Source organism: Megalopta genalis, chromosome 5 (assembly GCF_051020955.1).
Source record: "Megalopta genalis isolate 19385.01 chromosome 5, iyMegGena1_principal, whole genome shotgun sequence".
NCBI classification, from domain to species: domain Eukaryota; kingdom Metazoa; phylum Arthropoda; class Insecta; order Hymenoptera; family Halictidae; genus Megalopta; species Megalopta genalis.
This window is the reverse complement of record NC_135017.1, coordinates 22,277,678-22,299,038: the sequence shown is the minus strand read 5'-3', so window position 1 is coordinate 22,299,038 and position 21,361 is coordinate 22,277,678.

Genomic DNA, 21,361 nt, shown 5'->3' with positions numbered 1-21,361 from the left:
TATTGCCATCAATTTGCCGCTTCCCCCCGCGAACTTCCCATTTAGGCGACTCGACTCCAATTTTCTAAACGTATCTTTATTCTTCCCGTTCTAGTTCGCGTTACAGTATGTTATTATACGATATTCATTTCACGAGGGATACCATTATTAGCTTCGTATCAGTGTTCACTCCTTAACGACCATTTGCGTTACGCGGCTAACAATCACGTCACGTGGTACTATTTGCAATTGAAAGACCGGTAATTGAATTTTTCCACGCCGTTACCGCAATTCTAGATTCGAGATTGTTCACGCCAGTCACAAGCAATAATACAGTGCTAAATTGTGGTACGAGGGTGTTAGCACCCTCGGTCTATGTTCATTTAATGAATGAGCATGTAAATAAAAGTATAAATAATACAGATCAGATATTAATTCGAATCTCTTTCTGTTCTTTTGATACCGAAGGCTCAGATTGTCCACCGAAATAAATAACCATTTAATTTAATCAACCGGGATCATTAAGAGCCTCCTCTTCGAATATGTCTTTCTCTCCTCGTCAAATCAAATTTTCACAATCGGATAATAAATTAGAATGAACAACCGTTAGAATCATTCAATCAGAGTCACCAAGAATCACCCATTCGGACACCCCTTACTCTCCTCTTCGTATCAAAGATTTAGGTTATAATCTGCCAATAAAATAATATAAGATGTTATGGTATTATATTTTAATATATTTATTATATATATTTAATACGATATTTATATATTATATTATTTTATTATTATATCATTATATTATTATATTAAGTTTTTGTTATTACTCGAATGAAAAACTATCAAAATTTTTAAACAGAACGATAAAAAACCGCCCTTTCCACGACCTCGGAGCACCCTCTCCACCTGTTCCGCGGCAACAGCGGATAATCCCCGTTGATTCCGACGGCGACAGCGATCATCCCGGCGATCATGATTCTCGAGAAGCGATCATGGGACGCCCGGGTCCCGGTTAATCCGGACTGCAAGCCCGCAGAAACAGCGAAGCTTTTAATCCCGGGTGTGCGAAAGAAAACGCGGAAATAGAGTTCGGATGGCGGGGACGCTGTCAGCGTCGCGGCGTCGCCAGGGACGCGTCGCCATCCCCATATCCCATCAGCCCGTCCGCGTCCAACCCCGCCACAGTGCTCTCTCCTCGGTCACAAAAGGGGTTGATGGTGGCTCCGAATCATCCACGGCCGCCGAACGCCGACAATACGCCGGAAATTTCAGCGAAACTCTCCCACCCCCGTTGATTTCCGCAGGGAGTACTCTCTCACTCCCTCCCACTCAGCTCCTCTTTCGCACCCTCTGCCTTCCACGCTCGATTCTCTTGGTCCACCTTCGTCCAACGATGGCCAAACTGTCGAAGGGTGCGTTGTTCCGCGCTGGTGAATTATTTTCGCAAGTTTGTTCATCGTGGCCCCGCCTATCGCGGACTTAGGGGGTGATTCAGATGGAGGGTGGTTAGAGATCAAGGTTGCACTTTATTTTTTTTATTTTTTTTTAAGGAACTAGGATGAAGCAGACTAGTTTATGATTGTGAGAGCGATATATGGATGTGAGAGACAATTTTTGGAAATTTTTAGGAGCTCGGGGTGAACTCTGAATCATGTTTCTTAGGGTCTTACATATTTGACTTATTTTTTGACGATTTACTTTCGGTTGGCTGATGTCATTTAAATAGTTTCTTATTTTATAGAAATTTATTTAGTATCTCTACTCTTTGATTGAATATTTAATACGATATTATTATTAAAAATAATAAACAGTGCTTTTATAACAGGTTCTTTCCTCGTTCTTTATACAATGCATCGATTCGAATGTAACCAATTGAATTAAATATTAAAATAGAAGATCGATGTAATAACCAACAGAGAAAGAATGAAACGAAGCTTTAAACACCCTAATTTAACATAATCGAAAGCGAGAATTAAAAGGTATTTTACTAGCATGTCTGCTAGAAAATATAGTCAATAAAATAATGGAATATCTGTCGAGGAAAATTAAAATAGCATTAAAACAGGATGGAAGAAGAGCCGACAGATTTGGTCCCGGCGGCCATACTTGGCGGCCATGCGCCCCTAAACGCTCGCGGGCCAAATGGCTACCGACCTCTTCAGGCTTGAATAATGCATTCATTCCGATTCATTATTCTAAACGTAGTTATTCACCTCTCCCCTCGTTTTTCAAATGTAAAACTCTCGGACAGTGATCGCGCAGAGAAAATCGGAATAATATATAAGGATCCTCGGGAAATGCGATGGTAAACGTCTGCGATTATTAAGATCGACGGCATTCGGATATTGAGGGAAACTGCGATCGCGAAGATATCGGTAAGTGATTTAGATAGGCGGGGAGCAGGCCCGATAGAATCAAAGTCATCGTGCTTGGAACAGGCACTGACTGATTTCTTCCTCGGCTCTCGTGACTTCTTAATTTCCCGGCGGGTCCTGCCTTGGACAGGTTCATTTAACGTAGAACAAGAAATTCTATCGTTGGTCCTTTTCTCGAAATCTTGGAAAAATGGTACCGAAACGATGGCGACGACATTCTCGACGAAAACGTAACACTTAATGCTGCAGTGTATACGTTTACATTACTTTACATTGCATTACTTGATAAAAATAACAAAAGCATGTCTATTCAGATTTTCAACGATTGATTATCATAATATATGCTCAAGGAAATAAATTCATCGAGAATTGATTATCGATAAGTAAGCCTGGTATTCTTTTTATATCTATAGTTATAATTATAATATTTTTTTAATTGTGCATTCATGGTATCGATTAATTACGTATTCCTGTTTCATTATTATTAATATAATAAGCCTGGATTACCCGATAAGTAAGCCTGGTATTCTTTTTATATCTATAGTTACAATTATAATATTTTTTTAATTGTGCATTCATGGTATCGATTAATTACGTATTCCTGTTTCATTATTATTAAACTGAGGATCTTTATGCAAAATACGAATTTCGTGCAGAAATTGTGCAGGAGTTGAATGAAAATGTATTCCTTGTTTTAGTTTTGATAAATTGAGACGAATGCAACAATATATTTTCAAATCATTCTAGTGCCTTCATTATTCTGTATTTCACTCAATTTTATCAAAAATACATAAAATCACAGTCTAATTATTACGACAACCAATCTTCTGTGATCGAGGAAAATAAATCTTCCTGAAATTTCTAAATCCCTGAAATATTTCAACATTAAAATCAACGTTAAATCATTATCGTGGGACATTTAATACCTTCTTCATTCCTGGTTCCACTTACCAGAAACCAACCCAAAAGCAACAACTTCCAACACGCGTTAACAACAACGTCCATTCTTCGATGGAACGGCAATTGGCTAATTCTCCAAGCGACTCGAAAAACCAGCGAATCATCGATCGGCAGCCGTCCGGTGAGCCCCGTTGATCGCAAAAAAGGGCGTCGTGCCGGTCTCTGAAAGTTGCAGGAGCCACTGAGTGTCCATTAAACTCGTTGGGAGCCTGGGGCAGCGAAAGAATTATTCAGTACCCGTGGTACTCGCATAAACATCAACCCCTTCCTCGACGGAAGATATCTGACCCGGTTGCTGGTCGAAGAACCTGGAGGGCGTCGTCGGGGAAGGAGAGCCGAGGGAAAACCAGCTGGATGCTGGCAGCGTAGAAAATAGGAGCGAGATAATCAGTCGAACCGCGCAGTCCACGGTGGCGGACGAAGAAAGAGGATCATCTGGCGAAAGAAGAAAGCTGGCAGACAGTCAGATTGCAGACTGGCGAACGAAGCGAGAGAAAAAGAGAGAGAGAGAGAGAGAGAGAGAGAGAGAGAGAGAGAGAGCTAGAGAGCGAAGAGGAAGAGAGACATAGAGAACTAGAGAGGAAGATAGAGGATCGTGGAGGCCAGTTTCAGCGGCAGCGGGAACGTCAGCGGCAGCAGCAGGGGTTGCTGAAAGAGAGAACCGATACGAGGGAAGAGAAAACGCGCGGCGGACGTCCAGGGAAGAACGGAATCGACTCCGACTAGAAGAGGAACGAGAACCTTGGTCACGGCGAACGGTAGAAAGGGATGCCGGATACCGGCGAGGAGGGCCGGGGGAAAGGGGGGAGGAAAAGAGGAGAGCGGTGTACGGTGCATGGCTCTCCGTTGCGATCATTAATCACATTCTCGTGTCACGGCTAGCACCGCGCCGCCAGGGGTACCACGGTAAGGGTATACGCCAGTGGTATGAGACTACTAAAGGGAGGACCAGGATGCTGCCGCTCTTCTGATCATGAAGACGACCGAGAGCAGCCTGCCTCCGCGGCAGCATCGACCAACGCAACCGTCTCTCCACATGTATACCGTTATCGTCCCGACTAGAGTGCCAACCCAGTGAAGCCAGCCCCGGACCCCGGACCCGGTATTGCTCACGATGATACGCCGCTCCGATCGAACGGCTATCCGTTTCTTTATCGGGGGGGTCTTTTGTCTTCGCCCCGTGATCGATGATGCGGGGACCGGCACGCACCGTGACCTAGGTCCGGGTTCCTGCTTTCGCGGGATCGACGGAATCGAACAGCACCGCGGCCGGACTTTCCAAGATGAAAGTCCATTTGGGAAAATTATCTTTCGCGGAGACAGGATTTTTGACGCGACGAACCCCCGGGACGATCGGCTTTCTTTCGGCAAGGATTTTTTTACGATGCAGGTACTCTTGGGAGAATCGTCCTCTTGGGAGGGAGGATCGTTGACGCGATGGAAGTACTCTTGCGATAATTATGTTCCAGGGAGCAAGATTTTGCCAAGGCGAAAGTCTTCTTGGGACAATTACTTTTTCTTGGATGAGTGGATTTTTCGAGGTGGACGTCTTCTTGAAATATTTATTCTTTCTTGCAGCTGGAATCGTTGGAAGTGGAGTCTTCTTCTTCGGACAACAATCCTTTTTAGGAGCAAGGATTTTTGAAAATAAGTGTCGTCTTCGTTTAAATATCTTTCCTGGGGCGAGGACTGTCTAAGATAGAAGTTCTCTTGTAATTTATTTATTTCGGAATGTTCGACGTTCACTTTGTTAACAATCATCTTTGATAAATAACACGATCGTGGATGTAACGAATTTGGAAGCTAAGACATTCGAAGATGAAATTCCTCGTGCTCTTGGTACAATCATCTTCTGGAAGATATATCCAGGATTTATTTTGATAATGGACATTTTTGGTAGCTATCCTGATCTCGAGTCTAACCTAGTATAGTATAATATAACCTATAAGTATAACCTATATGTGCATATCCATTCTCTCTGATTCTCTTCTTTGTACAATTTCCGATACATTCCTCTTCCTGTATGGCATATAAACTATCAGACAACGAAGATTGATGTAAACAAAATGTACGTCAATTAACTGATCAACTATTTACGTCATCATCGACATTAGAGCAATCAAATATTTTCCAAAAGAGACCGAACATGGGAAATGAGGAAATTGGCCACATTTAGATAGACATTAAATCGAACCCTATGAAATCCAAACCGGACAAACGCACGCATCCATACAATTTACATGGAGCCCCTTGAAATTCGAGTCAAATGAACGCGCGTGCAGAGTTTCGTTCGAACGTCCTCTCACAAAGGAATGATTTCTTGAGGGACATTGTTGGCCACAGAAAGTAGGAAATCGCGGTGGCAAACGCTACCGGGTAGCTTTCCCGTTAATAGACAGCGGCAGAAGTTCTTCCATTAACTTTCTAGTCCCGTCACGGCAATTTGCAAAGTACTTGCACGTGCGAATAAATCCTCCGGTGGCGGCAGGAGTCGCGACGTCGCACCGGTGACTTATTTATGATCATGCTCTCGACGGGGCCGGGAGCCAAAGGGTTAACAGCGAAACAATGCGTTGGCCTACGTTGTTTTGACGTGGTCAGGAGCGAGGTGTTCGGTGAAAGGAAACCCCGAAACCATTTTCGACATGTGTGCCAGTTTCCTTCTCCGGTGGGAAAACGTCCACCGGGAAATTCGCAGTGGCACTTTCTCTTGGACAACGAGGATTCACTTTTCTTCGATGGTTACGTTCGCGTTACACGCGCTCCGTTTCAAGCTTTTCCCGTTTTTTCCTTTTCGCCAGGCGTATATCTCGGGTTAGTCTCATTCAACAGCGAATAATACAGTCCTGTAAAAAATTATGAACTCGCTTCTGTTTTTGGTAAATATTTTTGATCGAGATCGAAGCATCTACAGGGTGATCATAATTTGCTCGTTTTCTTTTCTTGTAGGTTATAGAGCACCACGTGCAGATTACAATGGCTACGTATGACGTCCAGCTACCACTGAAACTCGTTGAAAAACCATTAAAAGTCGGAGAAAGTAGCCGAAGTTCGGGCCGTTTGAAACCTTGCGGGAGGTCATGGAAAATTCTGTGGAAAAAGCCCGTACTTCCCGGCAGAAAAATGATGGTTCTTTTGGTAATTTTTCACAAATACTTCTGAGAAATATCCATTAATTATATTCCGAAATAAAATAATAACAAATTAACAAATAAACAAACATGCGTTCTTGAAAGTATGTACTTCTCATTTTATGTAATTCAGTCATTCGATCGCCTGTAGCTTGTTCATTCTTTCGTGGAATCAGAGAAAAATGCATTATATATTGCAACACGTTCTCCAACAGTAACTTGCTCGTTAACATTCCTTTCGTCCCCTTGAAACTCCGTTAATTCCCTACCTTTAATCAGTTTGAGATAATACTGCTCGTTTGAAAGAAAACAGAAAGAACGATAGTTCGAAGTCCAGCACTGCAGAAACCAAGAAACAAATGAACTCTGCGCTTGCAAGATCCGGACAAAAACAATGCCAAAGAATCGAAGAATTGCGCCGTGTTTCTTTTTGCACGAGAGAATAAAATATTAGCGGATCGGTGTTGCAAAGTTAGCCCGATTTCTTGAGCACACGAAGCGTTCGCGGGACGGAATGTGACTCGAAATCAATTCCAGGGTAGCTGGAACGAGCACGATACCTGTCGAGGCCCACGATTCCGCACGAGCCCGATCTCGAAGCAGCGATTCAAACGTCCCGAGTGACGAATCACTGAGCTTTTTCCAAATAATCAGATAAGCCGGGCTCTATAAACGGTAAGTGCCGCGGAAACAATGTTTGCCGAGGTTCTTCGGAAAAGGGAGAGAAAAAGAGAGTGAGAGAGAGAGAGAGAGAGAGAGACGGAGTAGGCGTGCTGCGGCAGCACGCTACGAACGACAAAAGGGGGGAAAAGTGTATAATTATTATTGGCAGCGTTACGGGGCGAAAGTTATCCTGGAAGAACGGCGAAAACGGTATGCGTGATTCCAGCCCCGGCTCCTAATTACTTGCAGATAAATATCAGCCGGGCCCCGCAAATGGCGTGCTCCTGCAGCGACGTCTGAGAGCTCGTCAGTCAAACCCGTCGACTATGCTCGGATGTTATCGTGCGCCGTAATAACCTTTGTATTACACTTACCGCGAACCTATGATGCTCTCGAAACATCAGAACGAAAGAAATATGATCCGGCCTGTCAGTTCCCCGCCTAGACAGCGATTTGGACGCGCGCCCTGATCCAGGCCCGATCGGCCTGTCGAAGTTGCGTGCGACTGCCATGCTGATCGCGTACCTTGCTTATGCGATCTATCAGTTATTCTGACCGCCGCTGATCGCTGCATTGTGAGGCCTGTAATTGTTTGCCGAGCGTTCCGCGCGTTTCTAATAGTCTATGTACCTTTTCCTTCGTTGCTCGCCCTGCGCTGCGAGCTTTAAACGAAATCGGAGCTTTCGTTTCCGTTTCGCGGAACAGCCACGAATAATTGGACGGCGGAGAGCTGTACGAAAAAGGATGTTTTAGTCCGCGTGGGGCTGTGGTACGGCGAATAAGGGAGGAAATTTGCTCGGACTTGTTCCAACTCGTAGCTCTCCTCCGAGATAATTTGTCTAGTTTCGTTAAAATGTTTATTTGGTCGAATGGAACAATTTTTGTAAGTGTGTCAAGTGAATCGTTTTTATTACGTCGATGTTTGGAAATAATTGACACAATAATAATAACAATAATAATTATTAACATTGTCGCGATCAAAAGGAATTACTTGATATATTCACGAAAATTGTGGCAGGATAATTGTTCTAATTTCGACTGAGCTTTAGTTCATTCTTCGTAGTTCATTTTATGAACAAAATGTATAAAACAGTTACGTTACCTTTGCAGCATTGCCTAGAGAGACGAAATTAGCCGAATTATTTCGATTTCATGTTCATTGATGGAATATATAGGATCGTTTTTAAAATGCGAATTTCTACAATTTTTGAAGTAAGACTATAGCGTTGAAATATTTTTCGGTATCATCCGTATAAAATAGTTAAAAGTGTTATTGTACCATTTGCCGTAAGTAACGTATAAATTGAATAAATAACTCACGAATGCGTCTTTACGATACGAATAATCGTAAATGAAAAAATTAGTGACCCGTCATTTCGACGGATTCCGTAAATCTAGTAATATCCAGTAAATCTAATAAGAAATCGCGCGATAACAATATTTCATAGAAAATATGAGATAAAAGCGTTGAAAGAGTTGAGAAGAAAATTCTTAAAAATCACTGACATTCCAGCGCCATAAACCAGGCTCCGTCCTTGAGGGAAGCAGCCGCCAGCGTCCGAAAATCGACGAAAACACGGCACGTAGAGGTCGCGTTTCCCGCGGCGCGCAATCAGCCACGTTTCCGAGCTCCCAAGGGCGGAGATAAGATCTCTTTTCCGGCTAACCGCGCATTAGATCGTCAGGGGGTGCTCCAGGTACGCAACGAGAGAGAGAGAGAGAGTATGTGTGTGTATGAGAGAGAGAGAGAGAGAGAGAGAGAGAGAGAGAGAGAGAGAGACCCAGAGAGACCGATGGAGGAAGAGAGTTGAAGAGCAGCGTGCCCGATACTCCGCCGGCAGCACGTAAGATATTGTTCTCCCGATGAAATTAATAGTGGGCCCGTAAGCCCCGCCACGTAACATTAATCCTCGCGGTATTAGTGACACCCTGAAGGGCCCGCAAGAGGGGGTAGCGGACGGAACTCGAGGAGACACGAAGAGATTCGTGTTAGAAGGTTCGAGCTATCCAAAGAGCCAGCGAGCGAGCGAGCGAGAGAGCAAGCGAGCAAACGAGTGAGAGAGAGAGAGCAAGCGAGCAAACGAGTGAGAGAGAGAGAGAAAGAGAGAGAACTCAAGACCAGGAAGAGCCGGCAGGATATTACGTTCGCGAGGCTGGCAGACCGCTCGGAAGAAGACGAGCAAACCAGGGGGTGAGATAGGGGGTGGCGAAGGGGGTGTGGGTAGGTTGAAGAGACTCTTCAAGTTGTCCACGGGAAGGAAGATTTGTGCGGCTCTTCTCTTTCTCCGCCTCTCGCCCCGTCTTCCACCCTGCCACCCCTTTCGCTCCGGTCCGTGGATCTGAAATAAATGGTTATCGTGGATTACCCCCGGATGCTGACACGTCATAATGGCGGGGATTCGCCTTAACCCACTGGCGCGTCATTGGAGAGCGATATTTCTTCATCTGTCGGTCATTATCGCGCGATTAATGCCGCGCGACCTTACCCGGCTTCCGTGTTTCTGGAGTGCCTCGACCCCGCCGGGAACCCAGAGCCGAGATTCGGCTGGATTACCGGAAGTGGATGTTTGCTGGGGCTCATACGGAACCGGGGAATTTATTCGGAATCTGCGGCAGCGGCCCTTGCCTTCTGCCGCGGCCGAGATAGCTGGTAATGTCAACGAGGATGCATCCATTTGAAATAATCAAATAATTCGTGTAATGTATGAAAACTACCCTCCCACTCGGTTACATAAGAATAGGTACGAAAGATAAGTGCCTAACTCATTTGCATCGTGAAACAATGGTCCTATTATTAACTGTTTTGTACAGCATTGTCCGAACTGGTCACTGCACGAAGAGCTACTTCGCTACTTCTTCCTTTTTAATGATGAAAAAGAGAGCTTTTCTCGATGAAGTTGTTTCCATATAGAAGATAAAATGTTCGAAAGAATCAAAATTGAATCGTAGAAGTGCAGGAGCATGATTTATTCAACTCTCTTATTGTCGACCAAAAGAATCGTGTGCATTTAAACGAATTATACCAACCCTGTTTGATGTTGTTCGGTGAGCTTTCGGAAAGAAATTACAAAATAACCTGATAATCAGAGCACTAAAAAAAAAGAAGAAGAAATGAAATATATTAAGAAAGCGACAATTTCTGTGCAAATGAAATTTTTAGTGTAGCCAGGAACGATGTGTCGTTGTTCGGCACTGAAAGGGTTGAATCATCATCGAGTCCCAGATTTTTTGATAAAAAACGCTACGGAGATTTCTGCAGTTATTCCGACACGAGAGCGGAGGTCGTAGAAAATTGTTGCACGCTGGGGGAAACGGGGTAGCGCGACCGAGCGTTATCCGGCTGCTCGTGGAAAGAAAAACGCGTCCTTGCGAGGGCACGGCAGATATGCATCCAGCTTGTAAACGTTTTTTTTTTTTGTTCCGCAGCTAGTACAAAGGTTAACGTGCAACCCGGTAGTACCAGGAGAACGGCAGGGATCACGACAGCTGATGGGGACAGAGCTCGAGGGACGATCAATAATATAATACCTCGTCGCCCCGGGTACCACCATGCTATCGCACCATCAAACGCTCCGGCCTCCATGCACTCGGGATCCCGCTTATCGTGAGCCGACTTTTCGTGAACGTGCTCCGGTGGCGTTTTTGCTGGACGACCGTGAACGATTTTGCCATCTTGCGACGTGCTACCGGGGAGGAAGGGGGTGGTATAGTACATGCAAAAGCCGATTACGTTGGACACGAAAAAATTTGGTAGGCTAACAATTAAGATTTTAATCTGAGCAATTATTTTTCTAGTTGGTGGATCGATGGGTTTGCGAGCGATTAGGGTAGTATTTAGGACGTAGGGGATGAAAATGTCTTTCTAAAAAAATTGTCATGTGCACTTTGACGACTGTGTGATCTTTCATTGGAATACTATTTTGCAGAAAATTTGGACGGTGTTTTGACGGTGACGGAATGGTGTTTAGCGATCCTAAGGGGTTGATAGCCTGCTTAGGGGTTGAACTTAGGCTGAAAATCGCACAGTGCTGTCATCTGGTGGCGCAGATTGAGAACTAAATGTATTACCATCGGAGATCAGAGAATTCATTAAATTCTATGGATTATAAAAATTTATCTAATTCGCGTCTGCGTGTATTGATATTTCCTGAGAATATTGTAATACGAAGTGGCGTATTGTTTAAAAAAAACATGTATGCATTGCAAAAAAACTCGGTTGGTAACGTCGCAGTCTGAACGGATCCCCTATATTCACGGATTCCTTCTGTGTCGACAGAGGAAAGTCACTAGACGTTTGGACGATTCTCCGCCAGGGCAGAAATTTGAAATTCTAATGTAGCATTCGCATTCAAAACATTCTCCGTCCGGTATTAAATAATTCAAGCAGCATAGCGTCTCGGTATTTTAATTACTAATCGATGTCTCACTAGAACGACTATCTCTGAATCTATCACAGTATCGATCTATCTATTCTTATATTATCTAATCTATTTATACTTACAGTAAATTCTTTCTAATTGACGCTCAGATTGTGCACAAAAATGGACAACTTGGGAAGAGGAAATACGATTATAATTTTACATTTTATAGTTATTGACAATCGGTAACTATAGAAACACGCCACAAGGCTCTCGAATGATCGTATCTCCTCTTCCTAAATTGTCCATTTTCGTGCACAAGCTAAGCGTCAATTACAGAAAAATTAATATATTTCTCGTCTACGTTATGAGGCTCAGGGATTGAAATAATTCATTCGAATCTAACAACATCGTCGTTTGCAGGTTTCTTTATATTTCAAAACACCACAGTATACATCGTCGGTCGCATTCGCGCTACAATCGTACGAGAAAACGGCGAAGTCCAAAGCGCCGCGGTAATCAGCAGACTCCGTATTTTGGTCGACATTTTATTTCAGGTCCTAGAATACAACTGATGAATGAACAATGACAAACAATTACGTACGATCTAGGGACATAGTGAAGCTCCTAAACAACGCAATCTAGTTCTAAGTTTTAAGTACATTTCACAGGTGAACCTATCGACAACTACGCCATGGAGAAACTCTCTAAACGTCGATTAAGCGGCGAACGGCCCGTTCTTCGTTTCTATTTATCGTTTGTTTATCGTGAAACAGGACATTTTCAACAAAGCTCGGGGGACGACACAGGGCGTGATTTACAAACGTTCGCGTCGACCGCCATGCATTGCAATCTAGAGTCGCGTGGCATGTCATCCGTAAGATACCTGTAGAGACGAGCTTCTGATATTTACAATTCTACAAAAGCCCGGATCTACAGGGTAGATCACGAATGTGCCTATCTTATGCAACCACGCAGGCCCGTCTCTTCGGTAGCGATATCTGCAACACAGAGAAGCTCAGTTTTTATTTGCGCTCGCAATCGGTGCCGGTCGATCAAATTCTTGAGTTTAATCGTCGCCGATCGAATCAAATTCAATTGTACACAACAGGAAGAATATACAACACGTTAAAAGCATCGTTCTCTCTCGGAAGAACCGCATGCAGATCGAAACGATTGAATTATCATTGTTGTCGAACGCATTCGCTGCTTCATAGCGATGTTCGCGAGTCGAAATTATTTATTTCTATTTATCGAATATCATCACAGGAAATCCAAGAGCGCCCGATACGGCTAAAATTTAGTTCGTAAAATTTAACGATGTTCATTTCGCGATATTTGGTAAAATTCAGTAAATCTCGGTTCGCAGTTATCGGATTAATTTAGCGGAAAGTCTAGAATTTGTGTTCGAACGTTGCCGTTTGTTCTTGCGAACAGAAGGGATTTCGTGATCGCGGCGATCGTTCGACGATCGTGCGATCGGCGAGCAGCGGGACGCGTCTGAATAACGAGCATGACTATACAGAGCTGGCACGGATTAGAAATTTCGTTACGGACGTCGCGGCGGCGTACGTGACGTCGGGAAAACCTCCGTCGAAACCGGACGTGACCTCGCATGCACATCCGGAATACGGTTAAAGGAAGCGGTGCGAATTAATGCGGTGTCCTGCGCACCGGGGTTACGTTTCTGCGATTTTAGCGGCCGATCTGAGAGACACGGGCTGTACCGTGCGATACTGAAACTGAGAACGAAACACACTATTTTAAATGATGGTGTAATCTAGCGACGAAAAAAGAACAGCGACGGCACAGTCTACGGCGCACGCAGCGATAGAGGGCCAATGGGTCTTGTCTCCTCTTCGATCGAGTCCATCAATGCGAACTGGTGCGGAAACAAACAATCTCACATAAATAAACAATCGCAAGTGAGCGGGCTCGAGACGGCCGAAGACGGTGTACGCGGAAGATGCGCGACGTTCGGGATGAGACTAGCGCGCAAGATGGCAGAACCGAAACAACGGGTCTTCCCACGATAAACGAGACGAAAGGACGCGACGGAGGCGCGTCGCGTTCGGATGTCGGTTGCGCGATCGTTTGTTACTCGCTCGAGCAACAGGCGAGGCGGATAGCTCGCGTGCAAGCACCGCCAGGCAGGGCCAAAGCAAGAAAGTGCACGAAGCGGAAGCCACTCGATTTCACGAAATTCCATGGGTTGGCTGTGACGCGCGCTCGTTCGCTCGTTTGTGTGTGTGAGAGAGAGAGAAAGAGAGAGAGAGAGAGAGAGAGACAGAGAGAGAGAGAGAGAGAGAGAGAAAGAGAGAGAAAGAGAGAGAGAGAGAGCGCGCGCGTTCCTGCTACGCTGATGGAATCCAGGTCGTAGTATCGACACGCGGAGAATACGATTAGGCGAGTGAAACGGGACGAGGCTGCGGGATTCTAGCAGCGATTAACCATTCAAGGTCACCTGGCAGCCTACACATGCGTTCGAACACGGGCGAGAAGCTTTTCTGGCGGAAAACCGCTACTTAAAACCGATGTTAGCCGGCGATACGCAAGATGGGAGAAGCTGGGGACAGACAGCGAGGGTGGCAGTTGGCGTCTGAGAGGATGCAAGCTGATGCTGGTCGAATTCTGTGCTCTAAATCGAATCGATTCTATTTGGGGATTTAGGGCTAATTTTAATCTTTTAATTAAGATTTTTTCTTCAAAGATTAAGAAATTTTCATTAATTTAGGGTTACTCCGAGAATTAGTAAAGCGCGACGATTAGTCAGACGATTGCTTTCAAGATGGTTATTTGCGTCTGAGAGGAACGGGACTCCCGTTGGTCAATATTCTAGCTTCGTCAAGCTCCCAGATCGATGCTGTTTTTAAAGATAGAAACTATAACACAGTGTTTACTTATCTGTTTCTCTCCAGACGCCTGCTTCCACGCTGTCTACAGCAGCAGCTTTTCGTGGACGCTGCGAGAGCACGGGTGAACTATAGCTGGTGTCTGAGAGGAACGTGGTTACGATTAGTGAATGTTGAAAGCGGCAAAAAAAGAAAAATGCTGCACGAAACTGCTCTACTCTAAAACTCAGTAACACGGAGCAGCCGGTGCACCGTTCGGACGCCAACTATTCAGACTGTTCGCAGCATCCGTCCCGCCTCGAGGACACAACATACACATGCGAAAACGGACGCGCGCGCGCACGAATATATATTTCGGAATATCGAGAACATGCGGAAGGGAGGATCGACGCCGGAATCATGCACAACGGATTCATGCGTGCCGCAGGTACACCGAGGGTAATCAAAAATCATGCGTGAACTCACGGTCATCGTCAGTGGACACACACCGCGTGGCTGGTGCGTGTATACATGCGCGGCCTGCGGACTCGCGACGACGACGACCACACGTCGACGACGAAGACGATGACGACGTCCCGTCTCTGGCTGTGTCACTGATGCTCCGTTTCCCACTAGTCTCTGCGGCACAGAATGGCGAGAGCGTAAAATCCGCGGGAACGTTGCGAAATAAGAAGAGGAACCGCGGCAGCCAGAGAGCGGCGGGCCAACGCCCTTCGAAACGAAACGCGCCGCACCGCACCGGCCGACTGTCCTTTTCGGACCCAGTAGCGGAGAGAAGGCGTTCGGCGACAAGCGCGAATCCTCGAGTCGCGGGGCGTCTCTCCCACGGCTGCCCGGCCGAACCCGGGGGCATCCCTCGGATTCTGCGATGATTGGACCGCGCGCACCCCCGCACCCCCACCACGGGACAGGGGGATGCCACCGCACAGGAACGTATGAACCGGCGAGCGGGGCCCCCGGCCTCGTTCTGCGCCGCGCCGGCAGCATCCCCTTCGAAATGAGTATTGATAACACATTATTCCATGGCCTGGCGACGCACGCGTCCTAATGCCGCTCGCCCGGATTAGCGGGGATAGAGCGCCTGGAAATTTCGGGTTCCGCAGAGTCTCCGAAACTGAATCGACGCTCTCTCTCGACCGGGGCTCCTTAATTTCCCACCCTGCGGCGGGGCGAGACGGGGGGGGAAGGGGCAATGAGAGCTTTCCCACGCGGAACCCGATGGGAATACGTAGAACGAGGAGGAACTTAGGCGTCCGAGAGAGAAATGGGGCTTCGGGAATCAAGAGTTTTCCTTCGCTGGCTTGCGGAAGACTGTTCAAGATGTTGCGACGAGAGGGTTGTACGACGGGCACGGAAACGTTTCTACTCGTTCGTACGTTTCGCGGACGATTTGAACGGAGACGCTTCGTCGTCTATCTTGGAAAGAGAGGAGCGGAGCGATTTTCTTCGCCGGACGGAGACCGCTTTAGAAGTGGCGGCGAGAGGTTGCGACGAGGAAGCCGAAGGACGCGCATGCAAATGCGTCTATTCGGCTAAGTGCCTGCTACTTCGTGGATGGAGAGGCTTCAAGAACTGGCGGCGAGAGGTCTGAAGAAATGTAGAATAGGAAAGAGAGGTAAGCTGAATTAGAGGCCTAAAGAGCTCTGAAACAGGAAAGCCGAACTGAATGAACTCCGAAGAAGTCCGGAGCAAGGAAGCTGAACTGAACGTCCGAAGGTGTTCGGAACAAAAAAACTTCAGCTAAAGGTTCAATGAAGTCTCAAAAATAAGGAAGTTGAACTAGAGGTCCGAAGAAGTCGAGACAAGAAAGCCGAACTAGAGGTCTAACTAGTTCTAGGACAAAAAAGTGGTTCGGAACTAGAGGTCTAAGGAACTCTAGAGCAAAAAGGCTGAACTGGAGGTCTCTAACTGGGATCAGAACAAAACAGCTGAACTAGATGTCTAAGATTAAAGGCTCCTCGTCGTCCATCTAATAGCCATCAACAGTCTCTAGCAGCTAGCATGATCGGAACTCCATTTACACCAAGAGGATACTATTTCAAGCTATAGCAAACGAGGCGTGCACGTCCAGTAGATTCTGTCAGAATCTTCTCAACGAATCAGCTACGCGATTATACAACAGAAAATTATCATCGTAACAGCTAAGAGACATAAAAGAATACGCGAATGAATATGAATATCGTAATTAATATTTCTAGCCGGAAGCGGATCCACAAGACACTGCACCCGAGGGTGCCCGATTGCCATCTCGCAAGATCAAACGCCGATGCAAAAATGGCGGATGTAGGTTTGTCGTACAGAGAAGGCGACGGTATATCGTTTGCGTTGCGTTGCGTTGCTCCTTCGTTTTCGACTGGAATACCGACGCGTAATTAAGAACTGGCTGGGCGCGCGGTGTTGCCTTATGTATTATGTAACGCGATGGGGAGGTAGTGATTAGGTATCCGGAATTCTTCTTATGAAATTCTCGCGCGCGAATTCATGCATTATTTACGCCCTCGTGCCCTCGCGCACACGAGGGAGAACTGGATTCATGCCGGTATGTGTTTAAGAAGCGATGGCTTGTCGCTTGCATGTCTAAGCAGAGAGTGGTGTTAATGCGATTGCTAAACACCTCGGCGTTCGTGCCTCATCCCTGTGCAAACGGCGACTTTCTACCTGCCCGGGAAAACTTTGGTTACCCCCGATATTCCTCTTCTGGAAGCACGATGGGTACCTGCTACCCAGCGGGCTTCCCGAAATTTTGGATCGCTGAACGGAACAATTAACTCGAATGTAGGTCGACGGGGGTTGGTTTTCGGCGTGTACTCTTCGACAGAGTTAGCTACGCGCTATCCAGAAGGCTTTAAAAGTTCTTTTCATTTTATCAATTCCTAAATATCTTCTCTATTTTAAATTATTCTAAATTTACTACTGCTAAATTAACTACTCGAACACAAATAAGCAGAAAAATAAGGATTTTAATAATTCTAAAATAAAATATTTTAAATCGGCGGGGGTGGATTTTCAATTTGATATTTTTTAACAAAGAACAGCAACATACTATTTCAGGTGACCATAGAGATTCTATTAATTTTATTAGTTTCTACTTTATTCTTTTAATATCATTACTTTCTTTATCATTCTTTTAATTTTGTTAGTTTTCACCGCATTCATCCATCTTGTTTTTCTTCGACAAAACTATCCCAGAATCCACAAATGTTCCTTTCATTTCACTAATTCCAACTAGTTCACTGGAAAAAATCATTTCAAATTTGCTATTGCTCTAGAGAATTTATCAATTCTTCGTCCGCAATTGCGCTACAATTGCCCCCGAAGGGGAAGCATCGCGTTTCAATGGTTCGAAAACGAAAGATCCGAAGCGACGGCGGCGTTAAAGACCCAGTCTCGAGGAGGGGGCGGGGGCAATAAAGGAAGAAAAATAAAAGGAAGAGCGTCGGAAATTGAGCAAGAAAACAGTCGGCGGGTGGTTGTTCGGGGCCGAACTCGGTTGGCAGCTCAGCTGGGACACGGTCGCCGGTGGCTACAGCCCTGGCACCGTTTCTATTCGGGCAGGATCGTGCGGCCTCGGCCCGGAATCCCTGTCAACTGGATCACGGACGGAAGAGAGAGGGTAAAAGCCAGGGGCCACCCTTCGTCTCATCATCTTTTCGCGCTCATAGCCGGGCATATCTGCCGGGGTTGCTAGAGCCAGGGCTGTGCCGCGCTCCGCTCTCAGCCTCTCTCCTCGAGGAATCGCCTGGAAAACCTCCGTTTTCCCTCGGCCAGCCCCTCCGCCGGTGTTCACGGCGGGTCCTCGCCGTCATCCGGCGACTGCACCCCTCGCCGCTCGCCCCGACGCCGCAGCCGACGAGCGGGCTCTCTCTCCCAATGACGTAGCTTCCGTTCCTTCTCTCCGTTCTGGAGCGACGTATTGATCGTCTCTCCGCTCCTGAAGCCGCGCGCGGAGGAGCCTGACACGCCGCGCGGAGGGAAAACGAAGAATGGAGAGAAAACGTGTCTACGGCGAGAGTGATGGGGGGTGGCGAAACTCGGTGTACCTACCCCGGGACCTGTCTTTGTTCCGAGCCGGCCGCCGGAGAAAAATAGAGAACCGAACGGAATGGAAACAGTCACGTAGTGCCGGCTGCCGCCGGCAAAAACCGACGGCGGTGCTGGGAATCGGGCACGCCGCAGCGCAGCCAAATTTTTGGCTAGATTAAAATCGAATCCGAGGAACCGGGCTGGCCGTTTGATCCCCCGGCACCGCGTCCATCTTACTTCTGCCTCGAATCTCGCGTTCTACAACAACGATTTCTGTCGCGTCGCGGTTCTCCTCGATTCGCGTCGTCTTCGAATTTTTTTAAATAAACATCGATATCACAGAGACACGTTCGCGGGGAATTTATACGACAAATCTGTTTCATTTGAACGTATAATAAGAATCGCGCTGGATGTCTGAATGAATAATCTAAATAAGAAAGAGATCCAAATAAATTCCGATTATTTCTCTTTTTTTGAAGTAATATAAAATGCTTGCTTTTCGTGCCACGCGATCCCAGTGTTAAACGTCGAGAGAAGTCGCCCTAAGTCTATTGAACGAATCTATTCTGTTGAAGAATATTTTCTGTTTCAGAGATATCTTCCCAGCTCGCGCGAACGAGTCTTCTTCGGGTGGCTATCGAGCGTCCTGCTTGTCTAGACAGAAAAATTGAAGGAGCGTCGCGAGGATAATCTTTACGACGAACTTTACAGCTCGGCGGCCACTTTTGCAGGTTCTGCAGAAACCGTCGAACAGAAGCGGCAGCAATGAAAGAGCTAATCAGGTCAAGAGAGACCCAAGAGAAGTATACAGTGACGGGAAAGAAAGTGCCCCGGCGAATCTCTCGTAAAGAGCATTAGCTTCGTGTCAGCGGAAAATCCGCGATTTACAAGGGCGCACAGTTTCCGGGAATATTCGAAATCTCCGGTCAGGGGCGACGGATTTATTCTACCGCGTGGGTAGCTTCCGGGGGCGTAATAGAAACGTAATCTCGCCCGGGGAGCTGCTCGAACTGGGAAGGGCAGTTCGCGTTAATCGCTACAAATTTGCCGCCGTCGCGTCGCGAAAAACCTGGCGGAACGAGCGGCCGTAGTATGGTTGGCCGGCCGATAAGGACGAGGAGCGAGTGAACTCGATAAATCGTCGGCTCACCGTTCGGACCGGCGTGTAACATCATCGCGGCATCATACGACACACGGTCGACATTCTGCCTGTCGTCCTCTACTCACGTGTAATACGTCTTCTCTCGGTTTGGCCAGGCGTTTCGCCGACAGCTGTCCTCTCGCTGCGGCGACGATCAAATCGCTATCGGTCGTTCGGCAACTTCCAAGACACATATACCTTCTTTTTTCTTTCTGACCGCCGCGCCGCTGTTCGCCGATTTTATGACGAGCGCGCCGACCCGCGACGATCCGCCGAATGGACGATAAATCGTGTCGTTGCCGGTTTCATCCCCTTTCTTCGGCTTCCTGTTGCGCGGCTCGATCGGCTCGAACGGTTTCCACTGCCGAAAGAAATTTCGGAAAGTTCAGGCAGCAGTCGAAATCTGGTGGACAATTTTAGGAGAGAGTCTGAAGCCGGTGACAAGATTTAGGTGGTGGTGGTCGGTGGTACGGAGATTAAAAAGAAAATACTGGATAAATTCCGGGAAGAATAAATGGTAAATCTCGGAGCGTTAAAAGCTGGTAGACAAATTCTGTGAGGAGTCGGTGGTAAATTTCGAGGATTCAAAAAATACTGGAATGATTCAGAGAATCAAAAGCTAATTAGGGAGAAGGAAATAATAATAATAATATTCAGAGGAGGAGGAAGAGATAATGAAAAATGTTTCGATAATGTTGAGCAAAGAGGTTGCATCACTTCAGATCAGACTTTACTCTGTGTCGAGGTTATGTCAAGGTAGTTTCTTAGAAAGAGTGTCTCGAAAAGTCCATTGAGAGCACTGCTACCAACAGTCCAAACGAAAAAACGTACACTTGGAAAAGATGTAAAAAGCAAGAACGATTTTCTGGACATCGGAGGAATTTATGGCTAATGCTATTGTCACCTATAATAATCGAATCCATCCATCTTCGAACTATCGAAAACTATTAACGAACTCTGTAAAATTCGGTCGAAATTTGCTGGCCAGGATTTTTGGAACGGAAACGTGGAATATGATTCGAAAAGTGTCGTCGTCGCCGAGACGAACAATTCTCCCAGCGACGGTTCGCAGCGCGAAAGAAACGTTAACGACGGGCCGGGTGGATGCATTATACATTAACCGGGCTGTGCAGGAATTATGATCAGTTTATGGGGAGCGAGAGTGCCCGGGCCGAGCGCATAGACACCGTGGAACATGGCGGCGCGAGCTCGCGTTAGCAGACATCGTTTACGAGCAAGCTCTACTACCGGTGGTTAACGGACTGGCCCCGCGTATTTATTGATTAATTCACGGTGGGTCATCGCCGTAGAGTGCAATTTGCTCGCCGGGCTGACAAATAAGAGACCGTGTTTCGTTAAATGAAAAGCCGGGGATGGAGGCCGGCTAAACGGGCACGGTCGCCTTGGGGACACGGCCGACTGGAAATAGAAATCGCCTTCTGCATCGTTATCGGAGAATCGTTCTGTCTCGATTACTATAAAGAATTATCTTAAGAAAACGTCTCGTCCAGAAATCCGTCCACTTTCGAGCCCGAACAATTTTAGCTGCTCTAGCGTCGCAATCTTGAATCGTTTCAAGAGAAAAGGAGACAACTCATACTTGCTGTGCGCCTGTATTTACTTGAATATTTAAATATCGACTAACAAAACTTAATAATAATTATTAGATTGCGGTTTTTATGCATTTATGGCAAATATGAGTGGATGCAACTGAAAACAGAGAGAAGATTAAAAGGAATTAAGAACGTTGGTGCGATTCTAACTCATTAAAAAGTTATTAAAGAGGAAAGAAAATTATACTTCGTTTATTTTTCATGCAATCGATTCAACGAATTTTTATTTCGCATAAAGAACCGCGGTCGAATTTAAATCATACTTT